This window comes from Ixodes scapularis, unplaced genomic scaffold (assembly GCF_016920785.2).
Source record: "Ixodes scapularis isolate PalLabHiFi unplaced genomic scaffold, ASM1692078v2 PGA_scaffold39__5_contigs__length_11793443, whole genome shotgun sequence".
Lineage (NCBI taxonomy): Eukaryota > Metazoa > Arthropoda > Arachnida > Ixodida > Ixodidae > Ixodes > Ixodes scapularis.
Genome location: NW_024609867.1, coordinates 2792589 through 2812560, shown reverse-complemented (window position 1 = coordinate 2812560; position 19972 = coordinate 2792589). Strand labels below are relative to the sequence as shown.

Genomic DNA, 19972 nt, shown 5'->3' with positions numbered 1-19972 from the left:
AGCTGTAAAGCATGAGTGGCTTTTATTTTCCGCATAGCTTTAAGTAAATGTTGCACACGTGACAGTGGGAATGGCTGTAAATCTTCGAAGAATTTGCACAACACTATACTGGGGGTCAACTTTCTGCGTCAATGCAGCCTACGGTAGGGGAGAGCGAGCGCCCTACGCTATGAACACACTTTTTTTCTTTGTTTTGCCACAAGTTGTTCCTGAGTATAATGACATTATAATTTAAATTTTCCTTTTCAGTGATAAGCGTTTCAAGCAATCCCTGCCTGCTTCCTTTTGGTTTATGTGCTTGAATTTTGTAGCGCTTGAAATGTGCTTTATAGACCCTATACTCCATCTCACCCTACGATAGACTTAGAGCCAAAGTTATGTGGTTGTGTTTTAATTGTGGAAGCAATTTATCGAAAGAGCAGAGGTATCAAGCAGTTGAATAGGTAGTGGTGAGGAAGCTTTACATGCAAACAAGAAAATACGTAGCTTCCTGCACACACCATGAAAGGTTTCGTGCAAGTACGGAAGCAAGCGCAGAATTTTAGCGGCTAAATTTTTCTCGGAAGAATGCATGATAATGTGGAGCTGGCAGCGCATGGGCCGCCATGCCGAGCGCCTTGATTTGGTGACCTGGAGGTGTTGAGCGCATCTCTGGCGTCCAGTGGAGACTGCAGAGGGGTCAACACAAATGTTGGGATCTGCCCAGCACTGCACACTGGCAGCGCATGTTCAGAGCCGCGCTATCTCGGGCCCAGCTTCCGCCGGCACACGTAACACGCACAGTCTGGAGCGCACTGCGTCTGTGGTCTAGACAGGTTTTTCCTGTCTATACGTCCTTCTACACAAAAGTTGAATCTCATAATGCACACCTGTAGAGATTTCCACAAATTACCTGGCATGCTTTTAGTTGCACATTCAGTACAGTTTATTCATCTGTACATATAGACTGTTTTCTCTTTAGACACCATGCAAGGTAAGATGAAACAAATGCTTGGCAGCTTGATTTTTATCTTCCGATTACCAATATATGCATCAACGGACTTCTTCTGTCTATCTGTGACATTGCATTTGCTGGGTTCTGTCCTTCGAGCCTCTACTGGCTTCGACCGACCCGTCGCCTTAGAGTGTTATGAAGGTATCTAAATAAATGAAATAAAATGAAATGAAAAATTGTCAAATTTTTTTTAACTGGTTAGATGCTTGGGTTCTAAGTTGGGAAGGGTGGTCTTGAGCTGCTTACCATTTCTGCTATTGCCCCTTTTTGTTTGGCAAGTTTGTTGTTAGGTGTACCATACATAATAATGAATTTTATTTTGAATCTCTAATTAAAGCTGCCTCGGGAAACCTGTCGACGATGGCAAGCCTCGGCAATGGCAGCCTCCAGTGCAACAACCAGCCCAGCAGTTCTAGACGATGCACCAGATACTGTCCTCTCCTCAATGCTGGATGGTGCCCAAGCTCAACCATCAAGTCCTGCTTCATGCTGTGAGAGTGAGACGGAAGAACCGATTCACTGTTCCGACTCTGAAACTGACGATGATGTACTAGAGATGAACACTGAATCTGACGATGATGTACTAGAGATGAACACTGAATCTGACGATGATGTGCTAGAGATGAACTCTGAATCTGACAATGGTGCTGCAGAAAGTGATAGGTCAGCTGCTCCTGACAGTCCTAACATTGACGAGTCTGCACTTTTTGAAGGCAGCCCTTTCACTAACATTGAGGCTTGCCTCTTTTTGATGACAGTGTTTTTTAAGTGTGGACTAACAAGAGAATGCCTAGGTCAAATCCTGTTTGCTTTTGCAACACTTCTGCCATCATCTAACACCCTCCCGAGCACCACATTTATGTTCTTCAAGGTTCTGTCGCGCTTTCAAAAAGGCAGAGGAATGTGCAGCCACTTTTTCTGTAGTAAATGCAATGAATACCTATAACAAAATGCCACACATTGTCCATGTTGTAATGAGCCGTGCCATAGCAAGGGCAGTTTCCTGCAGATGAAGTTGGCAGACACTTTGCGATCATTTCTAGAGGATGATAAAATATATAAATATTTCATTAAGCCAACAAGTTCAGCCAGTGACAAGCCCATTGAAGATATTGTAGATGGTGCGATGTACCAGTCACAACCTGCTTGTTCTTCTAAATTTAATTTCTCTCTTTTTTGGAATACGGACGGTGTTCAGGTCTTCAAGAGTTCGGGAAAGTCTCTTTGGCCCTTACACTGCACTATTCCTGAGCTTCCACCTCTCATGCGTAAGAAGTTCCAAATTTTGACTTGTCTGTGGTTTGGTGTAAAGCCGGTAATGAATACATTCATGAAGCCTTTTTGCGTGGAGCTTATGGAACTTGCCACTAGTGGACTTGCTTGGCGTCACCCAGAGACAGGCAAGACAATAATCTCTTACATTACAGCTCCTCTATCTTCGGTAGATGCAGTTGCGAGAGCAATGCTTCAGGGTATAAGACAGTTCAATGGTCTGTATGGTTGCTCCTTCTGTGAGCATCCTGGGAAATCCCTCTCGTTGCCAGGCAAAGGGCATGTCCATGTCTATCTGCTTGGTAGCACATACTCCCTCAGGAATGGCCATCGGATGCAACGGCAAGCTGCAGAGGCACTTGAGAATGGTCACCCGGTGAAGGGCGTCAAAGGTCCCACTGTTTTGAGCCTCATACCCGAATTCGACTGCGGTAGCGGATTTGTTGTCGACTACATGCATTGCGTTCTGCTCGGGGTGGTGAGAACATTCTTGCATTTATGGCTTGACTCTAAGTACCATGGAGAGTCATGGTACCTGGGCCGTCAGGTAGAGGTGGTGGACAAGAAACTACTGGCCATTAAGCCACCGGACTATATCACCAGGACCCCACGTTCCTTGAAACACAGATGCTATTGGAAAGCAAGCGAACTGCGTGCGTGGCTTCTGTTCTACTCATTTCCTGCTCTGCACCAAAGCCTTCCGGATGTTTATTTTGATCATTTTGCCCTTCTGGTTGGCGCAGTTTACCTCTTTCTTTCTGAATCTGTCTCCGTAGAGGACATTGATATTTCGGAGAGGCTGTTGCTCAAATTCGTTTATGGTGTTAAAAATCTGTATGGAGAGCGGTTTTGCTCATTTAATGTTCACCAGCTCACACACATTGCTGACTCAGTAAGGAACTGGGGGCCACTTTGGTCGACTTCAGCATTTTTATTTGAGAATAGAAATGGGGAACTGATGCGCCTTGTGAAAGGGACACAAGCTGTGGAGAAACAGCTTGCGAGCTTGGTTGCAATAAGCAATGCCCTCAGTGTCATCCAAAATCGTGTTGGAGACCGCTTGCATGTTGACTTTGTGCTTAGCAAGCTAGAAAATTTACATTTCACGAGAGTATCATCTAATGGTATTGCCTTTCATGGCAGACCATGTCAGACAAGTGGAGCTGTGAGGACAGCTCTTGGTTCTTTCTTCTCCAACAGAGAGCACGTGTACGTTTACAAGAAAGTCACAATGGGCACAGAAACATTTTCTTCTGTGTTGTGCATTAATCGGAAGAGAAGAAACAATTTCACAGTCATGTATGTTGTTGAGAGAGAGAGAACTTTTGCATTAATTCAGTGCTTCGCAAAGTATGCTGGGCAAGTGTACATGGTTATTAACAAACTTCTGGAGTGTGGTGTGCAGTACAGGCCTGAGGGAACGGGATTTTCGATTCCACACATCATTGCTGTGAAGCAGAAAGACCATTTGGACGTAATTCCTGTTCCTCCTAAGATGACGAAATGTGTCAAGGTGTTGGATTTTGTGTGCATTTCTCCTAACTCTTATGAACTGAATTTGTAGTTAAAATCATGTCTCCTCAGTTCGAGACCTTTCTTGTCTCATCATTCATATCTCAACAGAGGCTGTTAATGCTATTTGTCAGAGCTAGTAAAATGTTTTTAGGTGTGATCAAATGGAAAACGTTTGTGCCACGTAGCCCGGTGCACGTGACACAAACGGTTTTTGGCAAATTGGGGGTTTTACGTCCCAAACCAACGAGGGGCATCCGGCATGCCCCAGCGGAGGACTGAGGATTAATTTAGACCACCTGGGGATCTTTTGACGTGCAACCAAAAGCTCGGTTACACTGTGCTTTCTCTGCAATAAGTCCTCGCTTGTCTGGTTTGTTATTGGACACCATAGACAACATGGCTGATGTGATATGATTAGGAATTTGTTTGAAGTGGGTGAGCGAGCTGTGATTTAGTTTCTAACAATTTGAGGGTGTAGATCAGTCGACATTCATCGCAGAATGCAGGCGATTTTTTGTTGACAAATCTGTATCGAAGGCAACAGTGACTGACTGGGTGTGTATGTTTCGGGTAGGATGTCAGGAAATGAAATATCTCTCTTGGCAGGCTTTTGTTAGGATTGTGCAGGATGCGTTAGCACAGAAAGGGTGGGAGGTTCTGCTTCATCCAGCTTACAGTCCTGACATATCACCACGTGACATTAATTTGTTCGATCCCTTATATAGACAGCTCAAAAGAGACGACAATTCCAATCTGATGCAGACATCATGGCTGTGGTGGCAAATTGTTTATGGAACAACCACAGTCCTTTTTTGCAGACTGTGTCCACTGCCTCCCCAGCTGCGGGATGTGTGTCTGCATGCATATAGAGACTTGATTTATGGGACGCCTGCTGCACTGTTACTACCTTATATATTGCTTTTTTTATTTCGACCCCACCTGCTAATGTACCTTTTTGTTTGTCTGAAATCATTCTAACCGATTTCATTGGGTCACACCTCTTACAACATATCATTTGTGCTGCGATGCACTTTGACTGCTTTGAAGACAAGCTGATTTGAGTCTTCTTATACTGAACTGTAATTGATTGCTGCATGTTTGCAAAACCACTTTTTTTTCATAGAAGTATGAATTGTTTGAAAAGTCAGTTGTGCCAGTGCTTGATATTGGACTTGAGATTGTCATGTATACACTTTAGTCCATTTTAGTATATCAAATTGTGTGTATGTCTTTCTATGTATTTTTTCCAATGTTTGAAAAAGTAAATGCATATCTTGGTATTTTCATATATTGCAGCCTTTCAGTACATTTATCTCGATATATACTTGTATTCTCAAGCGCTTTTTTGAGTGTCTATGTCCATCCCTACTTGTTGTGATTTTGTGTGTTTCTTGAAAGGGTTATTAATTTTTTGAATGAATAAAATTGATAAGCTGTGAAACAACAGTATCTAGTTGTTTGAATGCCTTCAAAAATCATCCAGTTGTGCAGTTAAGACACGGTTTTTCTTTAAAATTTATTTAGCAGGAATGTTGCATGCAAATGTAATTCCAACTGTTAATGTTGGAAGAGTACCAAATTAACTTTTGATCGTTTTACTGGTGTGTTATGACATAATTAAGTTTCTTCCATCGCATTATTAGCTTTGTGGAGACACATTTCATGCGAGATTACTCACCAAAATTCTTGCAAAAAGTTGTATGTAATTAGGAGAAAATGCGGGTTAATTTGGGCGTAACCTTCATTTCTGATAAAACGAGGAGAAAATATTTGCAAAAATAAATCCGTAAGTAAGGCATTGAATCGTACCGTGTGTTGGGTACATATGCAAATGAGCACAAGCAAAAAGGAGTCTCCCGGGACTAATTTTTATTTGTGAAGAGCTTTTTTTTTTTTTTTTCCTCGATCGATCAGCTCGTTTCAGTGAGTGCACATTAGCGATCCATTCTGCTGAAGTGGTTATAACTTTCGTGGTAATTAACATGCGGCGCTAGCGGCAGCGAAATGGATGTTAAGACCGTGTTGATCGGGTTATCAAAGAAACCGCGGGGAGATATATGCCGCACGTATGTGCCCCAACTGAAAGTCTGCTAATAAGTCGCTGAAGATCCATCTGATGAGTTTGTCTTCACATGTCCCATTCGCGGACACAATGAAAATGCATTGTTTAATTAACTCGCTTTCAGATCTTACTTCGTCATATCGTCACACGTCAAGCATATACGACCACATTTACTTTGACTTTCATTCTTCAAAATATGCAATTAATTGGTGCAAATTTTACCTGGAATAATTACTTCACTTTAAGGATGTTAACAATAGTTAACCAATTGCAGAACATGTCACTCTCATGCAACATAGATAAATCAACTGTCTTCACGAGTACGACTTTATACTACGCGGTCGATATCTGATATACAAACTAAACGGGGCCCATATATCATTATCAGGGCTATTCTATTTTCTATGTCGTGAAAGGATCAGTATTTGACTTTTACACGGCGATATGTGGACGCGTATTTACGCACTTATATGGCCCGATACGCCACTATCTGCGCACTGATATGGCACTATCTGGACGTATTTACGCACTTATATGGCCCTATACGGCAGTATCTGCGCACTGATATGACACTATCTGGCCGTATTTACGCACTTAAATGGCCCTATACGGTGCTTATATCATCATATCTAGGCGTATATAAAATATATCGGGGCCATATCTGACATTTTCGTAAGGGCTACTTTTCGCACAGGTACTTAAGTTAGATAAACCCCAGCAAAGGCAGCAAGACAGTCTCATGGGGTCACACCAAGGATAACTGCATTCCTGCTCGAGTCCCGAGTCTTGTCACCAAACTTCACTGAACATAATGGTACATTCCGTTTCCTTAACTTTTTCTTCTGAAATGTGTTTTTTTTATTGTTGTTTTTTTCTATTGAAAAAGGGGGAGTACAACGTTTATACACCCAATGTTTTTTTTTTCTTTTTGTAAAATGTGTAATACATCGTTTAAAAACCCAAGCGTTCATAAATGGTCTCTGTACCAGACAATAGGGTGTCTTATACTCTGTTTCATACTTAGCGTGCAACGCTGTGAAAGGTACTAAAGTGGTGCGCATGAAAAAATAGAAAAAGTTACTCCGCGCGTTTCGTGGACGAGTGGTAGAAGGCGCTGCTCTGGCAATATTGACGTCTCGGTGGCCGTAATTTGAACCCATTTTACGCGCAAAGTTTTTTTTTTTTTTTTCTTTTTTAGACATATTTTTCGTGCAAGATTGTGCGCATTGACGAAGTGCATATTTCAGTTCCTCCTTCTTGATTTTTATTTATAAGTCGCCGAGAGGCCAGATTTCTACCATCTGGTCTGCCGCTTTGCAAGTGTTATTTGCTTCCAGCAACGAGTTATATTTTCTTTCGTGCAGCGTGGAATGAGGAATCGCCCTGATAGCGGCCTTGTCCCAAAACTTATAATAAAACGTTAATCGACAATAGTTGTGGCCTGTACAGTTTATTTTGAAATAGCTGTCAAGGGTAGGAATCTCCCTCTCGGAGCACTTGCGATGCACCTTCAGGCGAATGGCGTTCTGTGTGAACTCGTCATGCTTGACGGTCCCCGTGCTCGAAACTTTCACGTTGCGAGGTCTTTGCTTCGGGGACGCCACCTTGCCAGATGGGCACTGCGCCTTGCACTTCGCGACAGTACAGGGCACACTCCAGTGTCGTTACTGGCCGTCTCCAGGACTTCACGACCGAATTCTCCGGGGAATGTGTTCTTATGCTCCCGTACACATTCGCGATCATCTGCTTGCACTCTTTCAAGATTTTCGCACAACGAATCTTCGAAAACATCCGAGCAGGAGAGGTACTTAAGCTTGCTGCATAAGACGCCGTCTTCTTTTAACCAGCCAGTGCCACACAACCCGAAAACCCATAGCGGCTGCCACACGGATGAACACGAAAACAATTTAAGGTGGTTTACATTATCTTTTCCTTTTTCTTGAAAAAACATTTGTGCTGCGTTGAAATCATAACGCCACTATCAGTTACTAGCCCCGAGGAGGCACATTTTCCGACTTTTTAAAATTTTTTTGCAGGGGGCGCACTATCTTATGGGGCGAACGTAGGCACGGTCAGCAATGCAAACCGGTGCGCTAGCTTTGACTGCGTTGCACTCTATGTATGAAACAGAGTATAGGATCGCTTCAGACGGGGCAACCTTTCCAGCAATTTTGGGGCTGCTGGCGGGTTGTTCCCTAGTTTTTCCTAGATCGACACGAATTGCTGAGATTGGGTCCGGCTCGAAGCGGACGAGCAACTTTGACTACTCGGAGATGTTTGAAGCGGCAGCATCCAATCAGGAATGCAATATTTTCACGTGACACCCCTGTGGTCGTGATGATGAGAACTGAGGACTTAGTTCAGGTTTGAAATGGATCATTTTTGAAAATAAACTGTTTCAAAAAGATGAGTTAGTATTCTCAGAGCAATTTAAAGATATAAAAACATGTGTTTAGGATATAACTGTGCGTCTAATTACTGTAAGAAAAATAAAATTTCATGATGATAATGGCAAGTCGTAGCAATTTGGTTGCTGCATGTGAACGCGGGCGGCCCGTGTTGCTGGTGTTGCGACATGAGGTTGCTGGGCGAAATTGTTCTGTCTGAAGCGGGCTTTAGGGAACTGAATTCAAGGGCCGTGGAGCTCTGGGTGCAAGCCCACCTGGAAACATTTTTTTTTCTTTTTTGCCTTTTTTAGTATTTAAATATATATATATATATATATATATACATATATACTTTTTTTAAGTTTTAACATATAGATGCATAATTTACACACTAATTTATTTTCAGAAGCGCTTTTATTCACACTCTGTGGCTTTCTAGTGCTTGCAATAGCTTCTCGGTGAGCTAATGCCAGCTCTGCAAAGGAAGAGGGATCTTCCCACGCTTTGCAGGCTGTAAAGCTGTGGCTTGCACAGCTCTAGTGTGTCACACCTCGCTCACTGGCTCCATCGCGAAGCATAGGTGCTTCATGTGTCGCGCCACACCTTAAGCCCAAAAAACGGTCGGGTGACAAACCTGGGACCATTTGTCACTGCACTCAGCTATGGTATGGTGGCATGGTCGGGGCATGAAGCAGGGGTACAGCTTGGAAATGCTGATCTTCAAGACATTTTAAACACATTTTTCATTACTTATGTGTCGAGTTGTCAGCATTCTGAAGGTGAGAAAGCAAGCAGCAGCGACAGCAAGAAAAGAAAAATTTAAGACCGCTTTCACCAAGAATCAATTACGAGCACTAGAAAGGCATGGAGTGTAATTAAAACGCTTCTAAAGGTGAATTAGCGTATGAATTAAGTACTTGTGCCTCAAAAATACAAAAAAACAATGTAAATATAGTTATAAGGATAAAAATATACACCAGGAGGACTTAAACCAAAACTACATTCTGTAAGTTTGAAATTTGACACCTTAAACCACTTGGTCACCACCCAATTTTATTTCCAGGTCGTTCATCGAGGTATATGAATTTTGTTTGCAGCTGTCGGCTAGAAGAGAGGTTGCCTTATTTTCATTTACTTTACTATTCCCACCAAATATGACAAGTGATAAAGAATAGAACCTCATTTGGTTGGCCGAGGCACTGTGCTTGAATCAAGGCAAACTAGCCTGTCTTGCTGGGTTCATATTTTGTTTCATCACCTGTTTAGGATTCTGTTGTCGCTCATCAAAAGAAGAAAAAAAAACTGACTAATTCTGACTTATTTTAGTGTGCAGGTACCCTTGGCAGTAAACTCTGCTAAATGGGGCAAAATATAGATACTTTTTTTTAGCTAATATGCATCGTTTTAGCAAAATGAGCTACACTATTTGACTAACGTGAAACAGAACGAGCCTCTCCACTTGGGTCTTTTTTCATCTCTCGCAGACACTATTTCCTGCTTTTTGTGGTTTGTATCAGACTTTTGTATTCTGTCCGGCCAAAGCATCTGTGTTACACTAAGACTGGGTTGTTTAGGATATCTACAGGTATTCTTCGCAGCAAATGGCTTCCAATCAGGAACACGAGTTTGTTCTCGGCCACCGAGAGCAAGTATTTTCAAGGTGAGCTATTGCCCGCCTATATGAGTTTTGTATTTCATTCCTCTTGAATGCCATAACCTATGTGTAGTGGTCTTGCACTAGTATTTTGTTGTCTCTCTTCTGCAAAAGCACCCAAGTTTAATTAAGACCAGGTTCTTTCTTACACATGCAGGTCTTGGTGGCAAGAACCAACCAATCAAGGCCAGAAGTTTGTTTTTTGCCACGCATGGCAAGTGTTTTCAAGGTGAGTGATTGATGCCTATCTGAGTTGTTTGTTTCATTCCTCACAGACACTCTACCTGTCTGTATAGTGGCCTTGTTTCAGGCTTTTGTGTCTCTGTCCGGCCAAAGCATCTGTGTTAGACTAATCTTTAGGATATGTGCAGCAATTCTTGGCAGCAAGTGGCAGCGAATCAGGAACACGAGTTTGTTCTCGGCCACCAAAAGCAAGTATTTTCAAGGCGAGCTATTGCCCGCCTATATGAGTTTCAGCATTCATCAAGGAGCGCAAAAACAAAGCCCGGGGGTTGGCCATTGCAAAAATGTTTACTCGGAAGCGCATAGGGAGGAAGCTTTATAAAAGTATCCACCTGCTTCTACAAGACAAACCAAAACTAAGAATGTGGGTTCCATTTGAAAAAAAAACACAACATTGTCGGCCCGAATTAACTCGAGGGCGGCACTGAGCAAACAAGCCACGGTACGAGTATGCTTGGTTCAGGCGTTTGTAAAGGTGGTAGATGACTCGATGTTTTCTAAAAAAAATATTTTTTTTCTAAAAGTGTGGTGGTCGAATACTCAGGGATGGGCATTGAGTCGGGATGTTAAGGTAAAAATTTCATCCACATGCCGGGATTCATGTGCCTTGTCCCCCTAGCGAGCGGGACAAGGCCTTCAAAATTTTGGGTTCGCAAAAGGGGTGCGTCAGTATTGACGTCTCATTTTACATCATTCGTCTCAATTTAAAACGCACTATAAATGACATGCCTGAGATTTGTTTGGGTGTACTTCCTCTGAGCAAGTATATGGTTCTGTCTCAAAAAGGTCTAATCTGATGTTGACTGCTCCTCAGGTCTCCACCGTCGATTCATCAGGACGAGACCCGACCGGGACACTAGGGAGGAACGGCTTAAGCAAGGGAGGCTACATATGCGACAGCTTCTTGCGGACAAGAAACGAAAATAAATAGATGGTGGATGTTTCATTTGCTATGCCTTTTGGCGTGCACATTATGTTTGTTATGTTTCAAGATTCCTGCAGAGTTTGGTTTCAACTATTGTAAAATACCGAGCATGCGCCCAGGTCGCAGAAGCGCCTACCCTCTGATTCGGAACGATCCGCAAATAAGCAAAGGGCATACCAGACACCCATCCACCTGTTTTAAGCCCTGCTCAAAATATTGAAAGAGCACATCAAGCGCCAGGTGCTGTGGCGTCTTTGCCACAATAGCGCCAGTCGCAGAGCTGACAGATCCGTGACTGGCGCAAGCCATGGCATGGCCTTTGGGAACCAGGGAATCGAGATTAAAGAAGTAGTGCAGAAATTGGAGGCGAGTGGTGAAGGTGAGCAGAGTTAACAGAAAACAAGGACGAAGGGAGTTTTGTCGCATGAGGCATCTGTGTCCCGTGCATGTAATTTTGAGTGTGCTGTAGGTGGCTACCCAAAAAAAATTGTTACTTGGACGTAACTAATCGCAAACCTCTCTTGCAGTTTCCAGGGCCCACAAGCCAGCCGGCGCCAGTTCGTTCTCGTTCAAACGTGAGGATTCTAGATTTTCTAGATTGCTCTGAAGCAGCAATACTGAAGCCAGACAAGCGGTACGGCATATTTAATTGACAGAACGACTGGGGACGCTTTCACTGAAGCTTGTTTTGCTGCAATACACGTGTGTATTGCAGCAAAACAAGCTTCAGTGAAAGCGTCGCTACTCGTTCTGAGCTCCGTCAATTAAAGGTGCCGTACCGCTTGTCTGTCTGGCTTCAGTGTTGCTGTAGGCGACAAAACGTGTGCCCTGTTTCGTCACAAGAGGCATATTATGTCACGCACATGTAATTTTGAATTTATCCGGCTTAGTGTGCTGTAGGTGGCTGGTCAAAGAAATTGATACTTGGACGCAGCTAATCGCAAATCTTTCTGGCAGTTTCTACAGCCTAAGAGCCAGCAGGTCCCAGTTTGCTTTTCTTCGAAGGTGAGAATTCCAGATTCCCGAAGCAGGAATACTGAAGCCATACGACCGGTACAGCATTTTTAATTGACGGAACTCAGAACGACGGGAGCTCCTGCATTGAAGCTTATTTTTCTGTAATACAAGCCGGCGACATTGACACGTTCCCAGTTACGTCGCAAGAGGATATCTATGTCCCGCGCATGTAATTTTGAATCTTTCAGACTTGGTGTACTTTACGTGGCTACTCAAAGTAACTGCTACTTGGACGCAACTAACCGCAAATCTCTCTTCCAGTTTCCACGGCCTACAAGCAAGCAAGCACCAGTTCGTTTTTCCTCAAAGGTGAGCATTCCAGATACTCTAGTTAGGTGCGAAGCAGGAATAGTGAAGCGAGACGAGCGGATACGTATATTTAATTGACCGAGCACAGAATGACCTGTGGCAGTGGCATTGAAGCTTATTTTTCCACAATCAAACGCAGACGTAATTTTGAATCTACCCGCTTGGTGAAGTATTGCTACTTGTTGCAAACTAATCACAAATATTTATTTTGCAGTTTCTATATGGCTAAAGCTAGCAGGTGCTGTTTTCATTAAGGTGAGGATTTCACATTCTGTTTTCAAACATCAAGTTTTTGAATGAGAGTCCTAAACAATTAACTTTCTTTTGCAGTAAATGCCAGATCCTCGAGTTCAGGAATATGTTAAATATATTTGCTATGGATAACTCCAGTGTTTTGCTTCTTTATTCACAATTTCACAACAGCAACATTTTTTTTAATTTATCACTCAGAAATACGCACAAGAAGAGACTGCGTTGCAGAGAAATGTTGCGCTGAACGTGATATTCCAACTCGTTTATAGTTTTTTTGGTAGCCGATATAATATATTGGATTCCAATATCCATAATACGCTGAGTATATTGGAATCATAAACCCTTATTGGATCCCCATACTACACATGGGGATCCAATAAGGGTTTATACGGTATTGGATTCCAATATTTTCAGCGTATTATGGATATTGAAACCCCATAACAAATCCTTATTGTAATACAATACAATAAATGTAATGTTTTCTAATACACTGTCTATATTGTATTGCAATACAATAAAAAGATATTGTTTACCAATATCCATAATACGCTGTTTATATTGGGGTTTTCCAATAGGGTAAAGCCTCCTTCTTCTCCCTAAACCTTTTCGAGCAACAGTCTTGTTTTTGGCGCTCTATTTCCTTAGTAGCTTTTGCGCCATAATCATCAAATCAACCAACCAACCAATCGAAGCTCCGCCTTTAGCGCAAGTTTTTTTCCCTGGATAACACAAGTGTGAACGCGCAGGAACGCGCAAACACGTCACTGCGTAAGCCAGCAGGCTCGCGCTGAAGGCGGGGCTTCTAATCTCAGCTTAAGGGTGAACCGAGTACATGGGGCACAACTATGTTCGCACGCAACGCCTCTGATCAGGAAACTTCATTGTTATGGTATGATTGCAAGGACAAAGGCGAGCCTTTTTTTCTCAATCTCAAAACCTGATGACGTAATTGGGGGTCAAAGTCTCCCTCAATGACGTTATTTGAATGCGGCTCATAGATTGAACCCAAGCATTGCGAGAACACTCCCTTTGGGCTTGTGATAATCAATAGCTTAACAAGCATTCGTGTAGTGGCTTTTGTCCAATCGCTGAAATTACGTCAGTATCAGAACCATAACATTGTGTGGATATTAGAACTTGTCCTGTGCTTTATCAACCCCAGCGATCGGCCATGTTCAACATTGGGGGTTAAATTCGGCTCCAGATCACGTGGCCGCTTTCTCTGGCTGCGAACTGAGAAGGTGAACGCTGCTCGTTTCCGTTTATTTTTTTCCGCAATCTTCATTGCGTGTGATAAAAAGCTAAAGCGTGTCTCATGGGCCATTAACGTCAGAAATTCCTTCTAAGCAGTATTTGCTCAAAGTATAAAAATCATTGAACCTCCCAATTTATTGGAAGGAAAATTTATTGTTTATTCACTATTGTTATTGATGATACTAGATTATAACCTTGTGGAACCTAGAACGTGTATAAAAGCAGCCGTAGCGTGCTTCATAAAGCAATTTTATTTCATCTCATGAATATCCTGTTACGACGACGTCGATGCCCGCGACGCCGAATCTTGTATTTTTTTAGGGGCGAAACTCCTTAGCCTTGTCCGTCCTGCGTCCGTGCTCGCATCGATTGCCATCCCATCTGTCTTCTTAAAAAAAAAAAAAATTTTGCGCAGTTCACAGGATTCGAACCTGTGCGGGGAGACCCCAGTGGATTTCTAGTCCATCGCCTTAACCACTCGGCCACGACTGCGGCATGAGTAGGGGGCTCTGAGACGTGGAAGTAACTCAAGAGCTGGGGATGTCATGGATGAAACGTTGCATGTAGCCGCTCAACAGCTATACACGAGAGGGCGCTGCGGTCAGATAAGTATATAATCGCGTTAAAATTTGCATGCATTGGCTTAACGTTTATAGACGAGAGGCCGCTGCGGTCAAATGCTGAAATGCGTATATAATCACGTTCTATAAATGCAACCCGGAACTCAGCACAACCTATGAGCGATAAAAAAAATCAGCATCATCAGCATTACCTATGAGCAAAATCATTATCATCAGACCACCAGAGCTTCGACCGAATTAACATCATTCACCACGTCGAGGTGTGGTCATTTTTTTGGCACAGTTGGCCACATTAAACGGGTACTTTCCCAGTGTTTCTAGCTTCGTCGCCAACCATTAGTGAAAATACAAACAAACAAAAAGAAGTAATGCAACAGGTAGAGTGTCCTTAATGCGTCATTACGTGCTGAAATTGCTAGTCGCAAAGCAACAGCCGATGAAAAAAGAAAAGAAAAAATACATATGTACAAAAGCATGCCAGAATGAGGATGCGTTTGGACCATGTTTTTTTTGTTTAGAATATCTGTTTACTATTGAACACCTTCAATCGGTCGGCAGTTTATGCCGCGTGCCAACTGTATTTATTATAAAGAATTCACCTTCCCCTAATGGCTCTGTTCGGATAAGATATGGCGCGCAATTTCGGATGTATTTTTATCTTTATTATGCGAACTATTGTTTTAAATTTGTAAAGCATTACGGAGGTTATTTATTTTTTGTCTAAATTGCACAAGCATGGCTCCTTTGCCGTTCTGATACAAGATTTTTGCGCCGTTATCTTAACAAATCGAATAAGTAACTACAACATAAAAAAATTAACTCATATTCCTTCTTAAAATGCTTTTAGAATAATGTATGAATATTTCCTTTATCTAAACAATTGACATTTTTATGTCGTTTCAGATTTGTTCTAAATTATTAGGTTAAGTATATTCAAGGGGCAATTAGAAAAAATGAACATGTTCTCGTTTTCTGAAATTTATAGTGACGGTTCGCCACCATACTTTTGTGTTGATGCGTAAAAGGAAACGTGTTTCATTATTTTATTTCCTTCAAAGTTACAGCGCTCCAAACTGCACCTTCCGCGCAGGCATTTTTGCCCAATGCCAAAGACGAGATTATCTTTTGATTGCGTCAGGGAAGGGCAGTATTTCAAACACAAGTATTTGAAATACGTATTTAAAATACTTTGTGTATTTTGCATTTGTATTTAATTACAAATTGGGTAATGTATTTGACGTGCATATTTAGATACTAAAACATCGGTATTTCAAATACAATTGTAATTAAATACAATTTTGTGGCCAAAAATACATCCCTGAAATTTATTATTACTGTCCAGAGCAGGCAGAAAACTACGTTCTGCATCGAATGCAGTGTCTCTGAATGAAGCACAAGCCCTGAGTGACTTTGTGATTACGGTGCTTGTCCAGGGCAAGAATAGTGACGAAATCGACGTTCACAGGGAGACTGGCTAAATAAGTGCCGTGACAACTTGTGATGCTTTCCAGCCTGACTTCCATCCATATTTTTGCCTGGAACATTCTGAATGCGCGGGACGTCCAGATTTTTGTAACTGGTGCGAGTTGTCACAATGAAAAAATCTCTAGCTAGTGCTGCGCGTCTTCGTCATCTCGGTTCTTTGCTGGTCTATACCAAAATGTAGTCGACAAAAAAGCTGCTTGAAGCTCTGTACTTTTTTCACCTATTACGTCCAAGCTGGTTACATTTTTTTGTGATTATATTTCTATAACGTTACTAGAGCCTCGCACACTAACTCCCGAGTGTGCGACGCAAAATTAAAATGAGATACACAGAAACCCGTTGCAGGTTCCCTGAAGTCGCTGACGGAAATTTTGTGGAATTTACTTGGAAAAGTATTTGAAGGGAGACCAAATACATTTCGTTGTATTTGTATCTTGTACTTAAATGCTTTTTAGAAATGTAATTAGATTTGTAATTAAATACCTTTTTGACGAAGTATTTCATATTTGTATTTCGATACATATTTGCTTGTATTTTGCCCATTCCTGGATTCCGTGTAATTTACGGCTATATATATATATATATATATTACTTGTGCTGTGTTCGGGTATTGCGCTCAAGTTCAAGTATTCTACCAATTATACCATACCTGCGCTGCTTTCCCTTTTTATTAAATAAGTCTGTTCTGCCGTTTAAATTCACAAGTTCCTGGAGCTTCACCTGAACGTTTTCCACAAAATCGGGGCGAAAATTAATGTAATCGCTGCTGGAATATATTTTTACAGGAAGGAGTAGAAAATTAGGTACAGCTGTTCATATTATATGCGAATATTTACACATATAATAGCGAGGATCTGGTAATGTTTCATCCCAAACTTCTTATAGGCTATTCGGTTGTATGACCGGCTGACCGCCGGTTTCTGTGGTTTGCTTTCTGTCTGAGCCACCACCTTTCCCATTTTGCACTGTTTAGTCGGCGCCGCTAGTATTGCTCACGTCGCTTTTAAGGATTGTGGCATTTCGCCATTGACGCCGGCGTTGACTTTTGGGGAATTTAGGATTTTGACAAGAGTGTTGCGTAACACCGGTACCGCAAGCGAGTCAAAACGATATCAGGTCCCTTTACAAACCAAGTAAAGATTGTGACACAACTGGGTTGCAAGGGATGCTTTTTAAACCTCGTGACTCTAGAATTGGTATTATGGGTGGTCGTGCCGGTTTTTAGGGTTAGCGGCTTTGCATTGCTCTCCTATCAGTCAGGTCGAACGACGCTAGGCGAGAAAACAGCGTCGGCATCAGTAGACCATCATCTTTTAAATACAGCGCCAACGTGATAATCGACTGTTTTGCCGGGATAAATCCAGGTCTAGCAATGTCTGCCATTTCAGGAAGAGCTCCATCCTACGTATCTAAACAAGGAAAATCAGAGATCTATAGTAATACTAAAACATTGGGATACAAAAACGACAGAACAACGAAGTAGAGGCTTTGTTGTTCTGTTCGTTTTTTTTTTTTTAATTTTATCATTATTGTTCCTACGTTTTAGGGTTCCTATGAATGTCATTCACTAGCTCACCTCCGTTTTTTTTTTTTTTTTTTTTTTTAACTAGAGAGCCGGTGTCGGGCTTAATCCATGAACACTTTCGAATTCTAACGGAACGCTGCGCCCGTGAGACAGCGTGAATCAGTTCGTGCATTACCTTTTTGCCACATTGGCAGATGACGAATGTTCCCGCGCTCGTTTAAATTACTGCAGTACGTGAGCTTAGAGGAATTCGTCAGGCTGTCTTAAGGAGGTGCAAAATACGAATTTCTCAGACACCCTCCTGCGAACACGTACAGCTAATGAGCTGGATATTATTGATCATCATTTTTTTTTACTTTTTTTATTTCTTTTTTTTATTCTTCTCGAATCGATAATCTCTAATATTTTTTTTCTTAACGCAGCTTTTAGTGAAAGTATGCCACTGAAGCCATGAGTTAATCTCGGTCATCCCGCCCTACAACCGCCATAAATAGGATATTTTAACAAGCTTGCTGGTTGAAACATTCCTGCCTACTTGCGAATATAAATATCAATATTTGCCTATAATTTTCACCTGTTGTTACTTTCCTACTACTTTCTGCAAACATGTGTTAATCGTAGCGATTACAATAAGAAAAGTCGGGTATAACTCAAAGAACTCGTAACATTAAAGGGCAAAAGAGGCTTACGGTTAATTAAATACAAAGGACGGGCATCGCGGATATTGTTTTAATTAGTAGAATATATAACTTGAGCCCAATTGCCCTATAAAGCACACAAAATTATTTAACAGAAAATACACAGAATCAAAATATAATCTTATCTGTGGTAGTGATCAAAAATGGCGTGGATGGTGCACTTTGCAGCTTTGTAACTTTGGGAAAAAGAACAAAATGATGCAGCATGTTGTATTGAATAAGAAAAAAAAACGTTTGACGAAGGATTATCACTAAAAATACCAGGGAAATCGACTATATTTTTATTACATCTTAAAATTTCACTTCTTTTATTTTAAAACAAATTTGGAGCAACATTAAAAATATATTTTTTTTAATTAAGCAGTGATCTAGATATCCTTCGAAAAACGTTTTTATAACAATATATGACAGAATCTTTTTTGGTGTTGTAGCGTTTAAGCGTTTTTAGATAACTGCTCTGAAATGTAGTGACAGAACGTAAAAGGCAATTTTGACGTAAACAATATAAACTCCACAACCTTCTCATATTTGAATCTATAGTTACGCTATATATTATAAATGCAGAATATTCTAGATTTATGATATATGTAGTTTGCGTAGTAGGTGTCACCAAACATAACATAAACTAAAACTTAAAAAAAATGGAATATGCCATATTGGGGCAGTCATCATTGTTTTTCTTTTTAACGTTATGTTGATTTGCAAAATTTTTTTTAGATTATGTTTCCCACACATGTCGATGAGCAACATAAAAAGAAATCAACAAAAAAAAAATACGTCTGGACTCGCGTGCTTGATCTTCTCTGATCAAAGCCTAATATGTAAACCTCGAACGATTCACTCATTTATTAATGGTCGTGTTTAGATATCCTAACCATGTGACGGAAGTCACTTCGTAACCCCGTCCGCGACCGTCCGTCAAACGGATGGACAGAAAACCCATCAGACAATATTCATTATTCACTCCTGTATTGTCACCAGTGAGTCAGCCTCTTTATTATATCACCCTTCACAACGCCGAGGGCCGAAGTTTGCACCACCTACGTAGCGCATTCATTGTGTAAAATTAACCTTTACATTATCAGCAAAGCTCGTACGACTCAGTATTTTATTAATGGCGTTCCTAAGAAATCTCAACCATATTGCGAAAGAACCTCTTCGTAACCACGTCCGCCACTGTCCGCTTAAGGGGTGGGCGGGAAACCCATCAGACAATACTGATAATTTTCTCCACTATGGTTACCCGCCGGTCAGCCTGTTTATTATCTCTCTCAGAATGCCTATTTGCTTATTTATCCATATAGCTTAATGTTTTTCCTAGGGCATTTGAACTTGAGCATAAAATCTGAAGTTATGTTAATTCGAGATAAAAATTATGAGGGAAGATCCTACCAAAACTACTTATACGATGTATTTCATCTTTTTTGGTGTGAGGGGGGGGGGGGGGGGTTCAGTGTAAAAATTTGTACACGATTACTGTTTATGTGTCGCACTGAAATTCAAATTTTGATCATCCACTCCATCGTCTTAGAGAGTCACTCAATCCAAAGCGATTGCTAAACTGAAATCTTCAACGCGCAGCAGGTAGCGTTTATTTGTCGACCTCAAGTCGGTACAATCCCCTTCCATATAGGAACCGGCAGGCATAAGTACTAAACCTAGGATCCTCTGGTTTTCTATTGCGTCGCTTGGTTTTATCTCCAAGGAGCTTCGTTGAGCTAATACAGTTGGAGGCCAAAGTACGTACTTTCAATTTTTATACCGTCAACAAAATCAAGAATTGGTCTTGGAACGTCCGA

General features: G+C 41.5%; 1 pseudogene; it reads left to right on the top strand.

The window, feature by feature from the left end:
* Positions 1-1550: 1550 nt before the first annotated feature.
* Positions 1551-3850, top strand: LOC115317047 (annotated as a pseudogene).
* Positions 3851-19972: the final 16122 nt, after the last annotated feature.